This window comes from Vulpes lagopus, chromosome 21, assembly GCF_018345385.1.
Source record: "Vulpes lagopus strain Blue_001 chromosome 21, ASM1834538v1, whole genome shotgun sequence".
In the NCBI taxonomy this organism is placed as follows: Eukaryota; Metazoa; Chordata; class Mammalia; order Carnivora; family Canidae; genus Vulpes; species Vulpes lagopus.
Window position 1 is genome coordinate 42,572,494 of NC_054844.1, and position 24,048 is coordinate 42,596,541.

Here is a 24,048-nt window from a genome sequence, read left to right on the forward strand (position 1 = left end):
CTTAAAAAACAAAAAAGCCAACATCCCGGGCACCTGGCCGGCTCAGTCAGTAGGACATGGGATTCTCGGTCCCAGGGTGGTGAGTTGAAGCTCCACATTGGGTATAGAGATGACTTACGTAAGGCAGCGTCCTCACAGTGGCCACGAGGTCCACACCCTTGCCCCCCCCTCCCCGTACACACACCCTCAGGGCTCTGTTAGGTGTCACTCCATCACATGCTGTCCCCCTCCACCTGTAGTCCTTCGTAGCACTCATCATCATCTGCCATACTGGTTGCTCTAGTGTCCAGTACCTACTAGAAAGTTCCAGGAGGTCCAGGACACAAAGGTTTAAAAGTCGCATGTTGGGCAGCCCAGGTGGCTCAGCGGTTTAGCGCCGCCTTCAGCCCAGGGCCTGATCCTGGAGTCCCTGGATCGAGTCCCACGTCGGGCTCCCTGCAGGGAGCCTGATTCTCCCTCTGCCTGTGTCTCTGCCTCTCTCTCTGTGTCTCCCATGAATGACTAAATAAAATCTTAAAAAAAATAAATAAATCAGTTGCATGTTACTGTTTCCTCCTCTTCCACCCTCTGGTTTTGTTCATTGTTGTATCACAAGCACCTAGGAGCGTGCCTGGCACACAGTAAGCCGTTAACAGACTGTCGGATGGATGGATGGATGGATGGATGGATGGATGGATGGATGGATGTTTGGGCCGACAGATGAGCGGAGGCTGGAAATTGCCTCTGTGTCAAATGTTTTAAAAGGGTGACTACATTTGAGCCCACGCGAGATGGGTGGCAAGAGGCAGAGCCAGGGAGGCCCCTCAGGAGTGGAGAGGGGAAGGGTGTCTGGAAGGGCAGCTTGTGTCTGTGGACACCAGTGTCTGTCCAGCCCCGAGTTGGCTGGACTTGAGCACCCAGCCCAGCCCCCAGGGACCCCCACCTGGCCTTTTTTTTCCCCAAATCTTCCTCCTTCTCTCTTCCCCTTATTAGGCCTCTGGGAGAGGACAAAAGGGGCGCTGGAATTCCCATCAAAGGCCACCGGACACATGGTAAAGAGATTAGGACCCTTGGGATCCCGCTTCCTCGAGGTAGTGAGGCCTCCCCGCCAGTCTGGCTCCTCTCTGGGATGGGAGGTGTGTGGGGGGTGCTCTGGCCCTGGACTCCTCATATGTCAAATGCCAAACAGCAGGAGGTCAGCGTGAGCAGGGCTGGACCAGCAGCCCCCATCTGGGCTGTGTGTGTGTGTGTGTGTGTGTGTGTGTGTGTGTATGTGCCGGGGGGAGGGGAGAGTGCAGAAATCCCTGCCTGTGTCCGCGGTCAGGGCCACAGACAAGCTGTGACCATCTGTTGTCTCCCGGCGGGGCCAGTCCGGGGCCCAGCACCCTTGGGGATAACCCAGCCCCTTCTCCCAGCCTTCTCGTGTTTGCAGAGAACTTCCACGGCGACCATTCGGTTTCCCCCTCACGTCTCCCCTGCCCGAGACGCCGACTCTCCCCATTTTACCGAAGAATAAATGGAGGCTCAGGAGGGGGAGCGATTCTGTCACAGTAGGGGGGGCGGGAGCGCTTCAGCCCCTCCTGCCACCCCCTCCCCACCCCAGTCTTGGCCATGGTGCCCGGACACCGAACCCGGGCTCTTCCATCCACCCCTGGCTTATGCCCCGTCAGCTCAGATGGCCCCACGGCCCCCTCTTCCAGGAAGCCTTCTGGGACCGACACCCTCAAAGAAGCTCTGAGGACACCTGAAAGTCCCGAGCCCTGTACAGCCTCACTCCTTTCCCACCCTGGGCAGTCTGTTGGTTCGGCCCCGTCGTGTCCCAGGACCTCTTAAGGGCGGTGCAGGATTCCCTAACCGTGTGGGATCCCGCCCGGGGCCGTGGTGGCCTGACAGACTGGAGGAGAGCAGGGGACCTGTGCCCCGGAGCTCGGCTTCGGAGTCCAGCGCGCGGCCCAAGCCGCCACTGCTAGCCACAGGTGGCTCTTCAAGTTCAAATTCATTAAAATGTATGAATGGTATTAAAAATGTAAACCAAAAAATAAAATTAAATTAAATAAGTAAAAAAATGTAAACCATTTATTATTATTTATCAGTTATTAAAAATAAAAATGTACTACGAAAGTTAAATTAAAAGTGCAGTTTCTGCATAGCACTTGCCACACTAGGAACGCTCCACGGTCCCGCGCGGCAGTGGCTCTGGATGGGGACAGCGCAGCCGACACAGGCCTTTCCCATCATCACAGAAAGTTCCAGCGGCGAGCACTGCTCTGACCTCGGCCAGGGCTCCCCCTGCGGCCAGGGCGCATCCGCTACGGCTGGGGCCTCCGAAGCTTTCTCTTGAACTTGAGTGGAGCCTCCCTTCCTAGGGTCTCCAGGTAAACCTCGCTGTGACTCAGACTCCTTTGCTTGGGATCCCTAGGACGCTGTCTAGCTAGGCAGGGCGCAGTCCCCAGCGTCCCCAGGGGCCCGGGAGGAAGGGGCGCTAGCTGGACCAGCCCCTCCCCACCAGCCCAGCCTGGCCCGCCCGCTGCCCTCAACCTCAGGGCAGGAGAGGAGGGGCAGGCTGAAAAGGAGAGGACGGTAGGACAGGACAGTTTGTCATCTGGCCCACGGGCTGCGCTTCCTCCCCCCCTCAGCTGCTCAACACCCCTCCCCCCCTCGCTTACCATCCTCATCCTCATCAAATCCCAAGGACAGATGGGGGCCGGCTGCAGGAAACGTGACCACAGTGAAAGCACTCTCAACTGGCAACAGAATCTGGGGGTCACAGCTGGGTCCCCCGAGGCCTGGCCAGTCCCTCCTGCCCGGCCTATGTCAGCCGGGCCTGGGCTACGGCAAATTTCAGGCGAGGGGGAGGACACTCAGGAATCTTAGGGGGAGGTTTAAGAGTCTGTAGGTGCTGGATTATTCCAGCAGACACAGCCCCAGTTAAAAATGCAGTCACTCATGTGGTCACTCATCCATCCCGCCATTCAGCACACGCTGAGTAAGTCCCCAGCATGTCAAGATGTAACAAGAGGATGTAAAGAGGGACAGGTGGGCTCCCCAACCAGCCTGACCAGGTAGCTAGTTCTGGGCTTAATCCTCCACCCAGGCTGGATGAAGATCCTTTGTCTCTGCCCAGTGGTCTGAGCAGGATGGACACCCCCCCAACCCCCTCCCCTCAAACAGGCCTGCACACACGCACATGCACACACACACACACACACACACACACAGTCCCAGCTGCTGCCACGACCCCCCTCCCGTGGTCCCACTGACCAATCACAGCCCTGAAGGGTAAGTCCCACTGCCCAGCGGCCCCCAGGGAGTGTATTAGCACATTTGAACCGCTCAACCCGCAATGACAAAGCCTGGGGCCTCGGGAGGAGACACAGCAGGAGGGGTGGGGGCCGGTGGGGAGCCCGCCTCCCTCCCTCCCAGGGGAAAGCTCAGGAGTAGATTAGGCATTCTGGGGCACAGAGGAATTTGGGGGCCCCAGCTCCAGCAGTGAATAAGCGATCCATAAAATCCCAATTTGCACACTCACTGATCAAACGGCCCATCTACTCCCCCAGGAGGTTGGGGCGGCTGCTGGGCTTCCCCCGCCCCTGCAGAAGGTCCTGGGGAGCCGGAGCTGGACCCAGGACCCAGGTTCCCAACGTGTTATCTGCAGACTCAGTCCCACCCCAGGCTCCTGGAGGGGCGCGTCTGGCCGGGCCTGCCCTACCCACAGGTCCCTGCCTCTGGGCCCGCGGCCCCCCTGAGTACCCACCTCCTCTGGTGCTGCGGGGAGGCTGCGGTTTCCTCAGAGCTGCTAATCACTTTTCCAGCTCTGAAGCTCTCCCCCCACCCCCTTCTTTCCAGCAGCCCCCCACCCCACTTCTGCTGGGGCAGCATCAGCGCAGGTCCTGGGGCCCTGGGCCCTTCCCTCCACCACCTCGTGTCCCCCCTCCCCCAGGCTGGGAGGGCGCTGGGCGGGGGTACCAGACCTCCAGGCCTCACCCATCTCCCCAGAGACACCCACCCAGTGGGGAGAACGAACCTCGTTGCCACCCTTGCCCCTTCTCCAAAAATAAACATGATTTGTCTTCACCTGCCTGAATTTTGTTTGCTTCACTTAGTTAAGGCCACCTGGAATGTCAGCCTTCGGGTCCCTGGAACCGCCTGGGGCCATCAGCCGCCCGCCCTCCGCAGGTGCCCAAGGCCCGTGGGCAGGACCCTCGAGCCTCCCTGAGCAAGCACAGGTCTTCAGCTCCCTGGACAGCAAGGCCCACCCCGCCGCACCCTCCCCCCACCCCGGCCTCCCTGGGGGAGTCAGGGCCCCTGGGACAGGACGGAAAGGCAGGGCGGTCACCCCAGCAGGCGCTTCCCAGGGGCTCAGGGGGCCGGGCGGACTCCAGAGGCCGCTGCCCGCTGGGCCGGGGCCAGGTGCCCACTGTGCCTCTGAGCCGCAGCCACCGGCTGGCCAGGCCGCTCCAAGCCCGACGCACGCCTTCCGGGCCCTTCCTCACGTCCGGGCTGCTCCCAGGGGCCCTGGGCCGCGAGCAGCTGCAGTTAGGCCGGGTCTGCAAGCCGGCCTGAGGGACGGGCCTGGGCAGGGTCTCTGCACCCCCCATAGCGAGTCCAGGGCGCCCATCTGGAGGTCACCGTTCCGCCTGCCCCCTGTGGCTCAGATGGTGCAGGAGCGAGTCCCTCTCTGAGATGTGGGACAAGCGTCAACGTCTGCTTCCTCTGGTGTGAAAAGGGTGAGGGGAAGGGGCAATGGGTGGGGGCCACCCAGCACCTCCAGCACTGGGCTGGCCGGAGGGTGGTAATTTTAAGACTTGCCGGAAGGGGGCCGGGGGCTGGGGCAGGACCCTAGGGCAGGCTAATTTTTTGGGTGGGGATGGATTTTATTTATTTATTTACAGAGAGTGAGAGAGCACCAGCAGAGGGAGGGGCAGAGGAGAGGGAGAAGCAGGCGCCCCGCTGAGCAGGGAGCCCGACGCACGCGGGGCTCGATCCCAGGACCCCGGGGTCATGACCCGAGCCTAAGGCAGATGCTTCACCGCCTGAGCCACCCGCGCCCCTCTGCCTCTTAAGAGGACTGGCTAGATGTTTCAGGAAGAGTAGGGGAAGGGGAGAGATGGTCTCGGGGGCCAACAGTCCCCCAGTGGACCTGAGGGACCCCGAGGAGAGAAGCACGACGTGCCCAGCGAGCACCAGGTTCGGCCTCTCACTGACCTGCGGGTGGGTGTGCGGAGGCTGTGGGGGAACCGGGCCCCCATCCCTGAAGCCGCAGCCTCCAGACAGCCCACCCCGTGCCCGGCCCCTGACCTGTATCCTGGGCAGCTCTTACCCGCACCCCCACCCGCACCCCCACCCGCACCCACAGCGGCCACTTCCAAACTGCCCGGGGAGGTCGCATGCCTCTTCAGGTCCCTCTTGAGAGCCTCCCACGCCAGACCCAAGTTCACCCTGAGCCCCTGAGACTCTTAGGGGGAGAGTCAAGGCCCCGTGGACGCCCACCAGGCCCCACACTTCACGTGCCCGGACAAACCCTCTCTGCCTTCCCTCTGGAATCCACTGGCCCAGCCTCGAAGCCCCGGAGGCCTGGTCTCTCCACCTCCCCAGCCCCCTCCCACCTAGCTGCTCCCGAGCTGGCCCCACGCTGCTGGAAGTGACACACGCGCTCACATGGGCCACCGTGGCCGGGCCCACGTGCGGACTCCCTGTCCCCTTCTTAGCCCTTCTTCTAGATGGCTGCCAGGGGTCCTTCCGTCTACAACGCAGACTCAACCCTCTCCTGACCTCACAGGGGACACCAGACCCCTTAGCCTGGCACCAGAGGTGGACCCGTGTGTCCTGCCTCCCAGCCTCGGGCCCTGCCATTCCAGGCCCTCTCGCCCTCCAGCCATATAGGTCCATTCTCTGGGCAAATACACCTTCACGCCTCCCGGCCTTTGACCCATCTGGTTGGTTCCAGGACACCTTCTCCCCGGGTCTGGTTCTACCGCACGGCTACTCCCACGCTGTTGTCGCCGGCTCCTTCTTGGGTTCCCCCAGAAGGGGTCTGCACTTGTGTCCTGCCCCTCGAAGGCCTTATTTAGAGTTGATATCATCCATCAAACTGGGCTCCCCATTCCCTGCCTGCTCAGAAACCCCTGCCCCTGGGCCTTTGCACTGCAGTCCTCTAGCCCAGCAGCCCAGCCGCTCCTGCCTACCCTGCCCTCTCCCTCCCAGAGTCCACTACCCAGAAAACCTTCCCTGATGCAGCAGCAGTGAGAAGAGCAGGGCCTTTGAAGTTTCTATAGTAAGTTCTTGTTCTACATAATTCTTTTTATTTTTTTAAAGATTTTATCTATTTGCCAGGGGGAGAGAGAAAGAGCAAGAGCAGGGGGCAGAGGCAGAAGGAGAAGCAAACTCTCTGCTGAGCAGGGAACAGATATGGGGGCTCGATCCCAGGACTCAGAGATCGTGACTTGAGCCAAAAGTAGACACTTAACCGATGGAGCCACCCAGGCGCCCCTAAATAATTCTTCTTTTTAAAGACTATTTACCTAAGCACAAGTATTTGCAGTTGAACCCTGTGCTTTCCCCTAGCCAGAGTCAAGCCCTCTCTGAGGCACTCAGCTTCTCACCACAGTATGGGGACAGTGGGGGACACTCGGGCACATCAGGCGTGGGCTCCCTGGAGGAGGCTGTGGCACGGCGGCTGTCGGGGCTGAGCGAGACCCTCCCAGGGTCCATCTCCCCATGGGTCTGTATCTGGGGCTCCTCCTCCCTGGGGACTGGGCCCTGTGTGGGGATGGGATGGAGGCTGAGGTCAGGGCTCTTGACCAGTGTCCAGTCATAGGCCCCTTTTTAAGAACGAAACTTTTATAAGTAAGGTCTACGCCCATCATGGGGCTGGAACTCACGAGACCCCAGGATCAAGAGTTGCGTGCTCTACCGACCCAGCCAGCCGGGCACCCCGTCGTAGGCCCGTTTTGTAGCCTAGTGAACCTGTGGTCGGTCCAAAACTACTTTTTCAACCTCAGATAAAAATACATGGGACTACTTATTTGTCAATCGTACCTTGACAAAGCTGGAGAGGAAAATGAAATTTTAAAAAACGGGGAGAGGGATCCCTGGGTGGCTCAGCGGTTTGGCGCCTGCCTTTGGCCCGGGGCACGATCCTGGAGTCCCGGGATCGAGTCCCGCATCAGGCTCCCAGCATGGACCTGCTTCTCCCTCTGCCTGTGTCTCTGCCTCTCTCTCTCTCTCTCTGTGTGTCTATCATAAATAAATAAAAAAAAAAATCTTTAAAAAACACACACACAGGGCTACAAAAGGAACCAACAACACTGGAATCCAGTTTTACCATGGACTCCTCAGGGGTCATGGACCAGGGGTCCCAGCCCAGAAGACTAGATGGAACCTTCTCTCCAGCGCACCCCCCAGCCCAATTTAAGATCCAAGGTTGACTGGGGTCAGTCTGGGTGGCCTGTGGCCTCCAAACAGCTATGTTCCTTCGCCCCAAATATGCCCCCCCCAACCCGGCCCATGCATGGCAGGGAGGCGGGAGACAGCGGGGCCTGAGCAGGGGGCAAGCAGGCCCAGGCAGCCCACCCGGCCCCCCGGGGCTGCCCCTGCCCCTCCTCCTCCCTCGCAGCCCCGGGGGTGCAGGGGTGCCGCAGCCACTCCAGCTATGCGGCCCGGCCGGTCTACCTGGGCGTGAGCGGCCAGGGCCGTCCAGGGGGGCAGGGCCGTCCAGGGGGCCCCCAGGCTGGCGGGGCCGCAGCAACAGAGGCCAAGGAGAAGCTGGGGAGAGGGAGCTGGGGCCAAGCCGCTGTGGCAATTCCGTCCGTCCGTCCGTCCATCTGTCCGTCCGCTCCGGACGGGACCCCAGCAGGCCCACAAGCACCCTTCGGGAGGCTTCCACCTGTCAGCCCTTGGGTACACGCCACAACCCTGAGGGCGGGCACGGCCATCCCTCCCGCGGCACGGAGGCGCAGCCAACTGTCCAGGTCACCAAGCTAAGGCATGGCGACACCCGCCGGGGCTTCCGGGCTCCGGAGGCTTCTCTGCCTCTCACAGGAGCAAATGTCACGGTTCCCATTTAACAGCTAAGAGAATGGAGGCAACGGGATTCCCGCCCCCTCATCACCCTCCCCTGCCCCAGCCCTTCCCCAATGCCCCCTCATCACCCTCCCCTGCCCCAGCCCTTCCCCCATGCCAATGCTCAGCCACAGGCTCCAGAGTTAGCATGCTCCAAAGTGGTGCTCCCAGGACCAAGGGCACCCTTGCAGGCCTGGGCACCCCCACCCTTGTCCCCAGGGTGCCCGAGGGGGGACAGAGGGGCCAGGCAGTCAGGGCAGTGAGGGGAGCATCCACTCGGGAAAGAGGCTCTAGAGGACCCAGATCTGGAAGGTCTGAAGGCCGGCGGCCCACGGAGCAGCCCGGCTGAGCCACCCCACTCCCCACCCTCAGAAGACGAACCCGCCACCAGTGGCCACCTCTGAACAGGCGCCGAGGGGACAAGCCAGGTGGGCTGCAGGGCCCTTCCCTCCTCCCCGGGGTCCCCGGGCAGACCCCTTCGCAGGTGTGACAGCCACTGCAAGCCCAAGTCCCCAGGAGGGTCGCTGGCCGTCCCGGCCCCATCCCCCGGCTGCACCCCACTCCCTGGAGGCGCCTCCATCTCCTCCAACAAGGGGCTCAGGCCCTAAAACTCCAGCGGGGCGGGGGGGGGGGGGGGGAGGGCGCCCGGGGCTCAGCAGGCGAAGCGTCTGCCTTCAGCTCCGGTGGATCGTGATCTCGGGTCCTGGGATCGTGATCTCGGTCCTGGGATCGGGCCCCGCCCCGGGCTCCCTGCTCAGCGGGGCGTCTGAAGCACCTGCTGCTCCCTCTCAAATAAATAAAATCCATCGATCGATCAATCGATCGATCGGTCTCCGGCCTGAAGAGGGCCCCACATGGCAGATGTGACCAAGAATGGCCACCCCACACAGGACACGGCGACGGGGGAGGAGGAGTACGGCCAGGCCATTAAGGCGAGCCGCGGGCAGCGCTGGGGAGGAGGTGGCGCGTGACCAGCGCTTCCAGAGGCCCCTCGGCCCAGGAGGGGCGGGGAGACTGGGCGCGGGCCCCACGATGCTTGCTGGGGGGCCGGGGCCGGGCAGCGGGTGGCCAGTGTCGCTCATCTTTCTTCAGCAGAACCTGAATCCCACCAGCTTTCTCCCCCCACCGGCCTAGAAGGAAGAACAAATGGCCCCCGAGTCTGGAGCATCCAAGAGCCACACAGGCCAGTCAGCCGCGGGGGGCTCTGCGGAGCTGGGGCGTCTGTCACCTGCGAACAGCCGCCCCCAGGGAAGCTCAGCCCCCTTGGGACTCCGCGGCTGATGCAGGGCCCTGCCGTCGGGGAACTGGTCCCCTCCCCGCGTCCGTCCTCTCCACAGCCCCGAGGAGGCCACGCCACTGTCACTGGCTCTGGTCCACACAGGAAATACGAGGAAAGCGGTCCGGAAAGCACGCCCTGTCCCTCGGCCTCCTCTCGGGTGCCCAACTGTCCTGTAGGCTCACTGAAGGTAGGACCACACCAGAAAATCAGGGATGTTGGATGAAGAGCTACCTGGACATTTCCGGGCCCGGCGCAGGGCCGTGCCAAGGGTGCCAGGAGCAGGGCCGTGCCCCACGCCAGGTGCTCGTGGCACAGAAACAATGCCAGGGCTGGGGACGTGCTCTGGTCCTCCCTGGCCACGAGGGAAGCTGACGGTTGTTGAGGGAGACGTGCCCCCGCTCCGGGCCGGGCACAGAGGTGCCTGTGAGTGTGCAGGGAGTCTCAGGGCCCCTTCCAGAGCCTTGCTGACGCACCCCCAGAACCCCGAGACATGGCAGGTGCTCAGCACAGAGTCAGCAAGGGTAAAATGCGGCCTTGTCCTCGCATCTCCCTCTCCATCCCCGATTAATCCCAGCTCGGGGCTGGGGACCAGGCGGCCTGGGTCTGCCTGGGCAGCGAGCGGAGGCGAAGGAAGGTACCTTCCACCTCCCAGATTCCTGGCTGGCTCTCCTCTTGCCACCTCCCAAGCCCAGGATGTTCACACACACGCCCTCTTTTCTCCTGCTCCCCTCTACACGGGAGGTGGTTCTCCAGTCCCTGGGTTCTGAGTTACCGAGCGGGTCACCAGGAGTAGGCAGTACCTCAAAGACAAAGGGACACACTATTTAAAACCAGGGCCTGTCACCTATAAACTCACTAGTGTTCTTATCCCCATTTTACAGATGAGGAATTGAGACCCAAACAGGGTGATCTGTCCAGAGTAATTATACCTAATTAATGGCAGCAGGGGGTCATTGCAGCCCAGGGCTTGGCCCCAGAATGACGGCCACGATTGGTCATCATAAAATGGGGCCCCTGGCTGGCTCAGTCTTGATCTTGGGGTTGTGAGTTCCAGCCCCGCGTTGGGCATAGAGCTTACTTTAAAAAAAATCTTTTTTAAAGATTTTATTTACTTATTCATGAGAGATACAGAGAGAGAGAGGCAGAGACACAGGCAGAGGGAGAAGCAGGCTCCATGCAGGGAGCCCGATGCAGGACTTGATCCCAGGACTCCAGGATCAGGCCCTGGGCCAAAGGTAGGTGCTAAACTGCTGAGCCACCCAGGGATCCCGCCCAAAATTTTTTAAATTAAAAATTGGGGCACCTGGGTGGCTCAGTTGGTTTATTATCTGCCTTAGGCTCAGGTCATGATCTCAGGGTCCCGGGATCCAGCCTCACATCAGGCTCCCTGCTCTGCGGGGAGTCTGCTTGTCCCTTTCCCTCTGTCTCCACCCCTACTCCTGCTCTCTCTCTCTCTCAAATAAATAAAATCTTTAGGGGATCCCTGGGTGGCTCAGCGGTTTAGTGCCTGCCTTTGGCCCAGGTCATGATCCTGGAGCCCCGGGATCGAGTCCCATGTCAGGCTCCCGGCATGGAGCCTGCTTCTCCTTCTGCCTGGGTCTCTGCCTCTCTCCCTCTCTCTCTTTCTATGTCTATCATGAATAAACAAATAACATCTTAAAATAAATAAATAAATAAAATCTTTTTTAAAATTATTTTAAATTAAAAATTAATAAAATAAAATGGGGTTGGGGTCACAGCCCTATGGAGCCAGGGAGGCTGGCCTGTGACCACAGCTCAGTTCCCCCATTCCCTGAGAAGCTGCCCCACCTCCAGTCCCCAGGATGAACTGCAAGGTCTGACACTGCCCACGACTCAGTAGAAAAGGAAAAGGGAGCAAGGCACCTGGGTAGCTCCCATGTAGTCCTTCTCCTTGGCTGGGCCAAGCGGGGAACTGCCAGCCTCAAAAGCAATTACGACCCTGAGCCCTGTCACCTGCACGTCTGACCCCCTCACAGCACACAGTCGTTCAAGACCGGAACTCGCGGGGCTCCCAGCTCCTGGCCACTGCCTCAGTTAATCCTCACGATCACACTTGTGAGGGCACCGTTCTTAGGCCCACTTCACAGGTGAGATCGAGAGTGTTTAATGTGCACCACTTAAGTATTAACGATGATTCAAGATACTAATGAAAATGCACAGAAAAGAGCTCGACTTTCTTGCCGCTCAACTTTGTTCCTGGGGACAAGTAGACTCTAAAATAAACAAAAAATTTCTGAACATCGTCTCTCCAGGCCACGCACTCCGAGACGAAGACCAGCCCTTAGCCCAACACAGGCAGTGAGAAGCCCTCCCAGTTGAAGGCTGGCCCAGCACCTCAACGGCCACCCCTGGTCCCTTGGCTCATGCTGTCCCCCTGCCAGGAATAAGGCCACGGAGACAGCACGGAGCAAAGAGGTCAGGAGTCCTGGACTACCAGCCCGCCTCAGCTCTTTGCACATCAGAGGGGACCGGGACTAGGGAGAGGACTTCTCGATGTGGGGTCCCCATGGGCTTCATGGGGCCCCAAAACCCTCAAAGGCAGAATGCAAAGACCACGGTCAATCGCTGGAAGTGCACTGTTCAGGGAAAGGCTTCATCAGTCCCGCCGAGGGGCCTGTAAATCAGAAGTTGTGGGCACTCCTCAAGACCCCTCCCGCCCTGGTGGCTAGATGCATTTAAACAGAAACCTCTCTGGGGCCTTCAAGGCCTTCTCAGCGGCAGCCCCAGGAAACTCTCAGGCTCCTTGCTCCTTTGACTGTGGCAGAAGGCTCGAGACCCAGTGCCTTGCAAAGTCTCTCCTGGGAGCAGGACCCACCAAGGCTGGGTTGGCCGAGGACACCAAGACACCCGTGGTCAGCCGAGGGTGGCTCGCCCCTGCCCAGAGCTTCTGTCCACTGGAAGGTGGGGCCGTCAGTCATGGCCACAGGTGCACCCGGACCTTAGGTCCACCTCTCCCTGCAGCAGCCCTGGAACCTTCCTGAGCCACACTTCTGCGGAGGAGCCTGGTTTTCATTAAAGTGGGGAAAGGAGTCCTTAAGTGCCGGCCAAGTCAAGAAGAAGCCGAGTTCTGCGAGAAGACACAGGGAGGGTGAGGGAGACCAGCCTGTCCCCTGCCCTTCCCGGCTGACCAGTTGGGGGGGGAGGGGACACAGGGAGGCTGAGCTCCTAAGGGTCCAACAACCACCGCCCCAGGAGCCGGGGCTGGAGAGTGGGGGCTGGCGTGGCCCAGATAATAAGCAATTGTTAATGTGATCCATATGGATCCTGACTGGCCTCTCTGTTTAACAGGATGATAATGGCAGGGAAAGAATGCTGGTCTGTGGGCAAAGTCCTTCCCAACTTGGGGCTGGGGGAGGGTCAGCAATGAGGAGGAGGAGGAGGAGACCCACCCAGGGTCCTCCACCTCCGCAGGAGTGCAGCTCTGTTTGCCTGCAAGCGGCCAGGTTCCGTGCTTTGCAGGCCGCCCTTACAAAACCCCTTGTATTCCCCATTAAATATTCGTGGGGCACCCGCGAGGTGCCAAGCTCTGTGCCAGGCCCAGTGCGGGCAGGGTGCAGGGAAGCACACGCTCCATCCCTGCCCTCCAGGAGGCAACACCTGGTGTGGACCCAGCCACAAAGGCTGAAGGGAGGCACAGGTGCCAGGCTAGGAGACCAGGGCGGAGGAGCAAGTGCAAGAGCTGGGGGCTGGGGCGGGGGGGGGGGGGGGGGGGTCTGGGGAGGAAGCATGGCATCTGAGTTGGGCCTTGAAGAATGAGGAGGTTGTGGAAAGAGGGACAATGGGAAGGCCTTTGGCTGAGGGAACAGCAGGAGCAAAGGCAGAGAGGCGTGAAATTGCGTGGAGAGTCTGAGATCTCGGCAATAAAGCTGCAGCCCGGGCAGGGGAGGGGAAGGGAGCCCCGCTCCGTGTAAAGCTGTGGCCTGGGATGCAGGCGGGCAGCAAAGGGCTCTGGGAACAGCCCTGCTCCCCCGCCGCCCACCCAGGGGATGCTCAGCCCAGCCCACTCTGACTCCCGCAGGGCCCGAGGCCGCGCTCCTCCCCGCCCCCCGCCCCGGCCTCCGCTTCTCCTCCCGGGGAGGTGGAGGCCCCCTAAGGAATTCAGGTTACGGGGCTCAGCAGCAGCAGCATCCCCGCCCCACACGGCGGCGCTCCCCCAGCCCCCGGCGCAAGGGACCTTCCCCCACGAGGTGTTACGGCCTGGGCGACGGCCGCCCCCCCGGGCCTGCTGCTGCGGACACCGATGGATTCAAGTGGAAATAAATGAAATGGTGTTAAATATGGGGAAGGGGGATTTACGAGGCCTGTCACCGCGTCCCGGCAGCCCGCCGGCAAGCCCCGCCCCCTCCTCGCCCACCCCGGGAAGCGAAGCCCCGCCCCCGGGAAGCGGAGCCCCGCCCCCTCCTCGCCCACCCCGGGAAGCGGAGCCCCGCCCCCGCCCGAGGCCACGCCCCTCCTGCCGCGGCCACGCCCCCGCCCGCAGCCCCGCCCCCGCGGGGTCCGCGCACCGCGGCTGGGTCCCGGCAGCGCCGCCGCACCGGGCTGCCCCGCGAGAGGGTCCTCCGGGGCCGGGGCTCAGCGGAGAACGGCGCCTGCTCCCGGCCCGGGGCTCCGGGGAACCTCAGCGCGGCCGTCCCCAGCGGGGTGCGGAGGGCTCAGGCCGGACTCCGGAGGGTCGGGGGCTCCCGGGGCACCTCGGGGGCTCCGGACCGTGGCCCCAGCCGGCGCGCTCCGGACACCCGCTCGCAAGCCCTGGGCCCCCGGGAAGCGAGAGGCGCCCCCCGCCCGCCCCCCGCGGGAGCCGGGGTGGGCTTGGAACCCGAGCCCGGCGCCCCGCCGCAGCCCGGGCGGACCGCGACGCAAACATTCTTCCGTCCTCTATTCTCCTCCAAATTAGGTCTCCATGGAGACAGGGCCAGGCAGCCTGACAGCCCCACGGCCTAATCCTGATTTAGTGACCGTCCCTTTAACGGCCCACCCACCCGTCCGCCCGCCCCCGCGCTCCGGCCGCCGCTGGGCGCAGGCTGCAGGCCGCTCGCTCCGGCCCCGCGGACCCGTCCCGGCCTCCCCGCCCCGGGCGCGCGGGCGCGGGGCGCGGGGGCGCGGGGGCGCGGGGGCGGGCGCGGGGGCAGGGCAGGGCCGGGCAGGGCCGGGCAGGGCCGCGGCCCCGCTCGCCCAGCGCCCTCTGCGCGCACCCCTCCCCTCCGCGGAGCGCCCCCCGCAGGCGGGTTCCCGGCCAGGGAAGCCCCGCGCGGACCTCGAGGGCTCTGGGAGCGGCAAGTTCCAGGGCCGCCCCGCGGAGGGCGGGAGCTCGGGGTCCCCCGTGCCGCGCGGAGCCCACGGGCGAAGGTAAGTGCTCCCCGGGATGCGGCTCCGCGGCCCCCGCCGGGGGGAGAAAGGAAGGGGACGGGCCTGCGGGGCGCGCGCCCGAGGTGGCCTCAGCCCCTGTCACTGCCCCGGCACGATGCTGGGGAATCTCCGGGCCGGGAACCCAGCCCCCACCCCACCCCCGCCCCCGCCCCCGCCCCCGCCCACACACAGGGGCCGCCGGACAAAGACCTGACGGAGTGGGAGGGGCCTGCGGGCCGGCCCTCGGGCCCGGACACGGGAGCCTCCGGGGACCCGAACCCGCAGATCCGGGCCCGCGCCCCCGCCCCCGCCCCGGGCTCCCCCAGAGCCGGCGCGCTCCAGCCGCAGCCTGCGCACCCGGGGTGCACCCGGGCGAGCTCCCCTTGTCTGCGCCCCCCCCCCCGGAGGTGGCCTCGGCTCCCACGCACCCGCCCGGGCTCCGGCCGGCCTTGCCCTCCGACCCGCGCCCCGCGGCCCCCGCCCTCCCCGGGCCGCGCACTGCCCCGCGCCCGCGGACAAAGCTCCGGACCCCCGGCCGGGCGGTCACCACCCCTGACCCCGGCCCGCCCGCGCCCCCGCGCCCGCCCCGTACCTCGGCATCCCGGCCGGGTCCTAGGTGAGTGTGCGCGGCCTGCGGGGGCGTCCCGCCCCGGGGCCGGGGCGCGGGCCGGGGGCGACGGGCCGGGGCCGGGGGGCAGCGGCGCTCACCATCCTGGAGCCGCTGCTGCTGCGGCTGCTGCGGCCGCCGCGGCCGGGAGCGGGACTGGGCAGTGGGGGTGGCCGGACGAGGGGCCGCCCCGGCTCCCCCCGCAGGCAGGACCCCCACCCCCGCCCCCGCCCCAGCGCCCTCCCTCGCAGGCCCTTGCTCCCTCCCCTTTCCCTGCTCCTCCCTCCCCACGGCCCCTCCCCTCCCCCGCCTCCCGCCCCTTCCCCGGCCCTCTCCACCCGGGGCTCCGTCCCCGCCTCCCCCACCTCGCCCCCGCCCCGCCCCCACCTCCCCTGGGCTCGCCCGCCCCTCCCCTCCACCTCCCGCCTCGGCCCCGCCCCCTCCCTCCCGTAGCTCTAAAATAAATTAGCCTCAGAGGGGGAGAAAAGAGCAAATGACCCTTGGTGCGGACCGTGTCCTTGCGCCACTCTCCGGCGCGCCCGGGCCTCCCCGCGGCCGTCGGGCGGGACGTTGGGGGGAGGGGGGAGCGCTCGCCGAGGGGGAGGCCGGGCTGGAGGGGCCGCTGGTGGGGGAGGCTTCCTGGGTCGAAGGCCAAAGGGGAGGGCGGTCGGCCCGTCCCCTGCCGCCCTGGACCCTCGCCCTGCAGAGCCTGGGCCCCTTGGCCGAAGCCTTGTGACTCTTGCCCTCACCCTTCCGCCCTCCGCCCCCCCCGCGCCCCAGGTGAACTGCGCCCCCTCTCCCCTACTGCTGCGGAGACTCAGAGGGTGGGACACACAGCGGGGCAAGGCCACCTCCCTGGACTGATGCCACTCAGAATGGCCAGTGGCCGTGGTTAAGCCCTGGACTCGGGCGGCGGAGGGTGGGGTGAGTTCTGAAAGGGGCTTCCCGGAGGGCTTCCCGGAGAAGGCCACACTCACGTGGGGCCAAGCAGGACCAGCGGTGGCAGGCGGCCGAGGGTGAATTCCAGACCTGCGGGGCGCGCAGGTAGCCGCGGGCCTTCGTTGATCGGTGCATTCGCTCCACAGACATTGAGCGCCCAGGCTGTGCCAAGCGTTGGGACAGACACCGGAGCCACCTGAGAGCTCTCAAAGGCACATCCCGTCCCCATGGAGGTCCCAGCCCAAGGGTACACAGAATCCTACCAGACACCCAGGCTGGTGGCTTCGGCAATGATCCAACTGGGAAAGGAAGCCGGCAGGGCAAGCTGCCCCCAGCAGAACCCCCCTGCCCCAGGAGGTTGTAGGAGGTGGGGCTGAGCTTGGGTTGGAGGGTCCAGGTGCATGTCTCGGAGGACATGCTGAGTACCCAGAGTGCCCCACCTGTGGAGGCCAGACTGGCACCCAAGCAGGTTCTGAAACTCACCAAGAGTACCCCAGAATCCTCCCTTCCTCTCCGCTTCACAACCCCCAGGACCACAGCCCGGCACAAAGGACAAATGTGTCACGGCTCGCTATGCTAGGGCGGCCCTGGCTTCAGAACCAGAAAGGCAGGATAAAGGGAGCCACAGCCGCTCCCCCAGGAGAGCTGAAACTCCTTTGCTGAAGGGACCATGCCCGGATAGCGGAGGTGGAAGGAACTGGTTGGGTGTTTCCTTACTGATGGGGGATCTGAGGCCTGGAGAAGTGATATCCCTTGGGGTCACACAACAAAACTGGATCTAGAAGCCGCTGTCCTCTTTCCACTCCACCTATTCTGCTCCCCAAGGCTCAGAGGCAAGAGCTAAAAGAGAAGCCAATATCCACAGGAACTAAGTGATCTCAACCTGCAGGACTAGTGCCCAGGAGGCAAGCCTGGCATTGGCAGGGCGTCGTGGCTGGGTGTCACTGGGGCCCATTCTCCACCAGGCTCCGGGGTGGGGGTGGATGACAGGAGTGAGGCTGGAGGACAGAGCTGATAATGTGCTCCCCTGGAGCAAGGGCCCGGTTCGCGCTCATCCCCCAGGACCCTCCAGTGCTGGCAGGAAGGACAAGGTTAGACCTCTCAGGAAGGCCGTCCCAGTAAGAGTAGGACGGCCCCAGCATGGTGAGAAGGCCTTCGCCCGCCTCCAGGAGGGAAGGCTCTGCATCTTGGAGGTGCTGAGTTATGTCTGATGGGCAAACTAGCTTGGGTCCCATGAAGGGGGTTAGTTATCAGTGGGGGTGCGGCTGGCCTCTTCACCCCTCTGCCCCCCCCCATCCTGCGCCAGTGCTCAGGCAATGAAGTGTGGCTCCCCTCCCGAGCTCATTAAAGTCCTGTTAATACATCATCCAGCCTCCCGGGCTGACAAATACTCAATCCTAGCAAATGGCCCTTCATCATGTCTCTCCCTCTGCCCGCCTGGGCAGGGCGCTGGGGGTCTGTTCTGAGGACTCGCTGCTCACCCCTCTCCCGGCTGTCCCTAACAAGGGGTCTGTGCCCGAGAGCCCCGCTGCTGCAGACAGGACTCAGGCTGGCCCTGCGGTCAGCTCAGGGCCGGGTCAAGTGCCCGGTGGTGGATTGGATAATAACAGTGGTGATGATGGCTTCTGCAGAGGGCCCTCCATCCATCTTTCCTAATCCTCTTGCTTGTATCACATCCAGGGTGGAGAATCCCACCCCCGACCCGCTCCCAGGGAGGGCAAGTGCTACCTTTGGGGGTGTGGGGGTGCTGGGTGTGGAAGTGTGTGCATGGGGGGGGGGGGTGAGTGTGTGATCATCCTGGTCCAAAGCCTTGCAACGAGGCCTTTCTGAAAACATGAACAAAACTCCCACAGCTGGCCCGGGAGAACCAGCATTAAGAGTTTCAAAGAGAGAGAGGAGAGTGAGAGGGAAGAAAGATGTGGAGGACAGGACGGGAGGGAGGGCGGGAGGGAGGAGCAGGTGGGGTGAGGAGGAAGGAAAGAAAAGGGCCCCGGGGAAGGATGGGGGTGGGAGGGAGGAAGGAGGAAGAAGAGAGGAAGAGGAAAGGGCGGGGAGAGCTCTCTTTGTGGTCCTCGGGATGGCGGCTCAGGAGTCATTAAGAAGCAGGAAAGGAAGGAAATGCGTCCTGGGGCTGAGGGATTGGGGTGCGCCCAGACACCACACCCCGCTCTCCTGCGCTGCCCACTCCCCGGGGCTCAGGCTGCTCCCCCCACTAATGGGGGCCCTCGCTCTTCTCTTGCTGGCTCTTTGGCCCCTAAAGCCCAGCTCCCAGTGCCTCCCAACCCTGCTCAAGCCCCTCACTCTCTCACGGTTTGTGTGCTTGTCCCGTCTTTGCTGCCCCTGAGCTACAGGCTGTCCTGGTCCAACCTCCCACCCAGCCAGCAGCTCTGTGGGGGTTTTTTTCTTTCTTTAGAAATCTCTACCCCCAATGTGGGGCTCGAACTCATGACCCTGAGATCAAGAGTGGCACGCTCTACCGACCGAGCCAGCCAGGGGCCCCAAGCCAGCGGCTCTTAAGGGCCTCCATGAGAATGAGAAAAAGTGTCCTTCTTCAGGGCAGACACAGACCACACAGGACTTGGGAAGAGGGGCTGGGGCTGGCCATCAGTCCCCTCATCCCCCTTAGGGGCCCAACTCCTCGGGACTCTGGTGCCCACTTCTAAATCCTCACCACACACCTGGTTCTATCACTCGGTCTGTGAGCAGAAGCACACCCCCCCTCCCACCCCCTAACGTGCAGCACGGCCTTCGGGCCAGCACCCCAAAATGAACAGTCATCTCCCTCATGTACCTTTATAATACAGCCCCACAGACCCTCTCATTAAGCACCCTCACCAATTTAATACCTGAACTTCTCTCCCTGGAGCATCCCCCCCCCATTCTGTCTGGGAGCTCCTATTCATCCTTCAGAACCCAACTCAGATACGCCTCCTTCTGTAAAGCTTCCCTACCCATCCCCCACCGGCAGCAGAGCGGATAGCTCCTACCCCAGGGCTCTCCTAATCCTTTTTCCTCCGTTCCAGGTGTTAGAGCCCAATGCCCTGCTTCCTAGAGGAGCCCTCCCCCTCCTTTACCCTGTCTAAAGGCAAGAGACTACATCTAAGCCTGACGGCCTCACTGGCTCACATGCCAGCTCCTCTGGAACCCCACGGGGCTTCTCCTGTCCCTAAAGCTTACAAACCCAGGGCAGAATGGGGAAGTGCAAATCCAAGTGGCTCAGAGGTCTCCCCACCCCCACTCTGCCCTCCCTGGGGCTGGGCCTGACAGGAGACTCCCTGCACATCTGGTTGTACTTAAATCATGCAGCGCCCAACTGCCCAGGCCCGTCCCTGCCTTTCTCCCTGGACCCTGGACCCCTCCCCTCGCCAAACCAGCCTCCCAGTTCTCTCCTCCAGGATGCCTTCCCTGATTGGCTTGCCACCCACCCTTGAGCCCTCCACCTCTCTGGGTCTGGGGTCTGGGACGGTGTGTGCTTAGCTGGCTCGGTGTGTGGCACCCCCTCCTTGCCCAGCACTGGCCCTGGATGGAAGCCTGCCCCCCAGGCAGGGCGGAGAGCTGACCAAGGGCCACTTCTCTGTGCCTTGGGCCTCCAGGGCGGCCCCTCCGGGTCCTTGCGTGTGTGTGGTGGGGAGTGGGAGTGTTCCTGCCTTTTCAGAGTTTTGGTTCAGATCCAGACACAGAGCCGTTCCCACGACAACTCTTGCTGTCGCCCATTGTCCAAAAGGCCCTGCTGATGTTAAAGAACAAAAGGGAAATAAATAGAGAGAACACAAGTAGAAAAAGACTCAGGTGGCAAAGAACAGGTGTGCGGGTGACCTGCTTCGCCAGGGCCCCGGGTTTCCTGTCTGTTCCTTCTCAACAGCACGTGCCGATGGCCCATCTGCTAAGTTCTGGGAATAGAGATTGAATAGCCCCCCAGTGCTCCCTACACAGCCTGACCTGAGGACAGGGCCGGACAGACGCACTCGCCGGACAGGAGTGGGGGGCAGTGGGGCCACGTGACTGGAGAGCAGAGACTTGGGTTTGAATCCCAGCTCCCCACTTCCCTGCGGCTGCCCTTGGGGGTCGCTCCTAACCTTCCCTCCGGAGACGGCCCCTCCCCTGTAAAAGCAGGATGATGCGACCTGAGAGGTTGTGGTGGGACTCAGAGAAGATGCTTGGGGGAGCGCCCGGGCAGGGCCAAGGGAGCAGGGCTGTCCCCGGAGGCTCACCGGGGCTGTCTGGTGCTCGGGCTCAGGCTGAGGCCTCAACAGCCCCTCTGCCTCCCCAGAGGGCAGGAGCCAAGCTGGAGAAACTTCTCTGGTGGGCAGTCATGGTACACACTCACACTCGTGCACGTGCGCACACACACACACACTTCTGCTACCCAAATAAAACACCTTTTTACAAAAATCGGAACATATGGATAAGCACAACATTTTTTAAAAATCAAATACCCTTAAGGGGCACCTGGGTGGCTCAGTGGTTGAGCGTCTGCCTTGGGCTCAGGGCGTGACCCCGGGGTCCTGGGATCGAGTCCCGCATCGAGCTCCCCGCAGGGAGCCTGCTTCTCCCTCTGCCTGGGTCTCTGCCTCTCTCTCTGTCTCTCAGGAATAAATAAATAAAATCATGAATACATACATAAATACATACATAAAACACCTGAATCCTAGAACCCAGAGATAACCACTGGCAAGCCTCTGGAGTAGTCCAAATATTATTCTAGAGATCAGTATATATAGAGAGAGATCTCTACACTATTTTGTTATCTACTTTTTTTAATAGACAAACATTTTGAATGTCTGTTCCTGACTATAAATACATATATATCCCACATAACTTTTTTAAAATATATTTTTTTAAGATTTTATTTCTTAGGGACGCCTGGGTAGCTCAGTGGTTGAGTGTCTGCCTTCGGCTCAGGTCATGATCCCGGGGTCTTGGGATCAAGTCCCACACTGGGCTCCCTGCATGGAGCCTGCTTCTCCCTCTGCCTGTGTCCCGGCCTCTCTCTGTCTCTCATGAATAAATAAATAAATATTTTTTTAAAGAATATTTTCAAAAAATAAAGATTTTGTTTTTTATTTATTTGAGAGAGAGAGAGAGAGAGCACACACAAACAGGAGGAGGAGCAGAGGGAGGGGGATAAGCAAGTTCCTCGATGAGCAGGGTTCCCCTTGCGGGGCTTGATCCCAGTGTCCTGGGATCATGACCTGAGCCAAAGGCAGACACTTAACTAGCTGACCCACCCAGCACCCCTTGAAGTAATCCCTTTGCCCAATGTGGAGCTGAAACAACCCCAAGACACCCATTCCACCAATTGAGCCAGCCAGGTGCCCCTATAACATAAAATTTTTAATGACAGCTTAATATTCCATCATGTGAACATGCAAGAATTGATTTAACAAGTTTCTTTTGTTTTCAGATTGTTTTTCATCAATAAAAGCCAAATAAACAGGCCTGTAGCACCCACCATTGTGCACGTCTGATTAGGATAAACTCCCACTAATGGGAAGCTGGGAATGCATATGTTTAACTTTGAGGAGCCCCTAGCCCAGGCCTCTGGGTGGTGCTCTCACACCTCCTCCAGGCAGCCCTCCCAGACTGGCCCTTCAGTGCACCTCACAAGGCCCGTGCCTTTCCTGGCAGCTTCATTCCTCAGTGACCCGGACTGGAAGCCCTGAAAAATGCTCAGAAGGCCTGGCTGGTGACGGCCGGAGGGGCCCCGGGTGGAGAGCACAAAGCAGGCTTGTCTGCGGCCCAGAAGGGGGCCCGCCCCTCGGGGCTGCGGGACTTACATTCCTTCCCCGGACAATGGCCGTCTCGGGAATCCAGGGAATGAAGAAGGCCGGTGGTTTGCCCAACGCCTCCTCCAGCCTCCCCTCCCCAACGAGTTGTACCGGTGCCCAGAAAAAGAAGGGGCCCTTTGCATGGGGGCGGGGCCTCTGGGCCTGCAGGGGGGCTGCCCCTCCCTCCCCCCACCCCCCAGCGGATCCTGGGCACATCCCCTCTCTCTGCAGCCCCTGCTTCCTCCACTGTGAAGTCAGGGGCTTGGGCTTCGCTGGTGGCCCACCGCCCCACACATCCATAAGGCGCCCCACAGATCCATAAGGCCTGGCTAAGGGGAGCGCTGGCTTTGGAGCCGCACTGCCTGAGTTCAGATCCCGGTGAACCGAACACCCGGGCCTCGGCCTTTCCCACCTGTGACCAGGGCCCACAGGGGTGACTGAGGAAGGAGGGGAAGAGGCTCCTGACACCAGCGGCTGGCCTGTCCAAGGGCAGGGATCACCATTCAGGCGCAATTCTACCACCAGCTGGATCCCCAAGCCAGTCTAGATCTCACGTCCAGGCTAGATTTGGGCCTCAGGACATTTGCCCAGCAATCGGCCACACCTCTGGAAGGTGAGGTTGTCCCAAGGAAGTAGCCCTCTGGCTACTTCATTTTTCCATGTCTCCCCCACCACCACCGTTTTTTTTTTTTTTTTTTTTAAGATTTTATTTATTTATTCATGAGAGACATAGAAAGAGAGAGAGGCAGAGACACAGGCAGAGGGAGAAGCAGGCTCCATGCAGGGAGCCGACGTGGAATTCGATCCCGACACCCCGGGTCCACGCCCCAAGCTAAAGGCGGACACTGAACTCCTGAGCCACCCAGGTGCCCCTCCGTGTCCCCTTATATGAGCCCTAAAACTGTAAAACTGTAAAGGCTTTGGGGGGCAGACAAAATTTTAAATATAAGAGAACTCCTGTATCAGATCATATTTCTTCATTTTCATTTGGGAAATGCAGACATTTCCGATGTAGCCAGCAGCTGCCAGGTGCCACGGTGACGCTGGATTCCAGGCCCTTAATAACCCATTCGAGGTTCAGGACTAACACACTTACACAGTAAACAACAGGGGTGTCCTATACATACTTGTAAGCAGTTTGCCACCAACCCTGCTCGGCCTCCATCCAATTCAGATCCTCTGCTTCAAGTACCAGAAAACCCCCCTCACGACGGCTCATACAATAAGGAAAATGCATGAGCGGATCTCATCCCGTTTAGACACCACTGATGCTAACAAGCACTGTTGCTTTATGGACCGGTTGGAAGGAAAAACACGGCCGACTGAACTAACACAAGGATTTCTTATCACTTTGGAATTTTATATTTATGTAGGAAGCTCTTTTAGACTTCCATGAAACTATATATAGATTTTTAAAGATTTATTTATTTACTTACTTATTTATTTACTTATTTATTTATTTATTTTTTTTTAAATAACTACTTGACTTTTTTTTTTTTTTCTTTTCAATTTTTTATCATCCATGATAGTCACAGAGAGAGAGAGAGAGAGAGAGAGACAGAGACACAGGCAGAGGGAGAAGCAGGCTCCATGCACCGGGAGCCCGACGTGGGACTCGATCCCGGGTCTCCAGGATCGCGCCCTGGGCCAAAGGCAGGCACCAAACTGCTGCGCCACCCAGGGATCCCTACTTATTTATTTATTTGAGAAAGTGAGCAAGAGAGAGAACCCGAGTCGGGGGTATGGTGGGGGGAGCAGAGGAGAAGCCGGCTCCTGCTTGGGATCTTGGGACTCCAGGATCATGGGATCTTGGGACTCCAGGATCATGACCTGAGCCAAAGGCAGATGCTTAACAACTGAACCACCCAGTCGCCCCGGAAGTATGTATACTATATATATATGTGGGGTTTTTTTGCATAAATCACTCTTGCACATACATAACAAGGAAAACAGGGGTGAAATACATTGGTTAAGGTTTTCTTTAAATGTCCTCACATTTGGAATCTGATTCTTGGAATCACTTTTCATCTTTGAGCTACCCGTGTCTG

The 24,048-nt window shown here is 61.0% G+C and overlaps 1 protein-coding gene across 2 annotated transcripts in view; it reads right to left on the minus strand.

The window, feature by feature from the left end:
* Positions 1-15,571, minus strand: part of FIGNL2 (fidgetin like 2) — a 28,880-nt gene extending 13,309 nt beyond the window's left edge. The window contains exon 1 of one of the 2 annotated variants that reach the window (XM_041736636.1): positions 15,395-15,571. The gene's annotated coding sequence lies outside the window, so the exon portion shown is untranslated. Of the gene's footprint in view, positions 1-15,278 lie in introns of both variants that reach the window. The other variant, XM_041736634.1, reaches the window with a different exon arrangement.
* Positions 15,572-24,048: the final 8,477 nt, after the last annotated feature.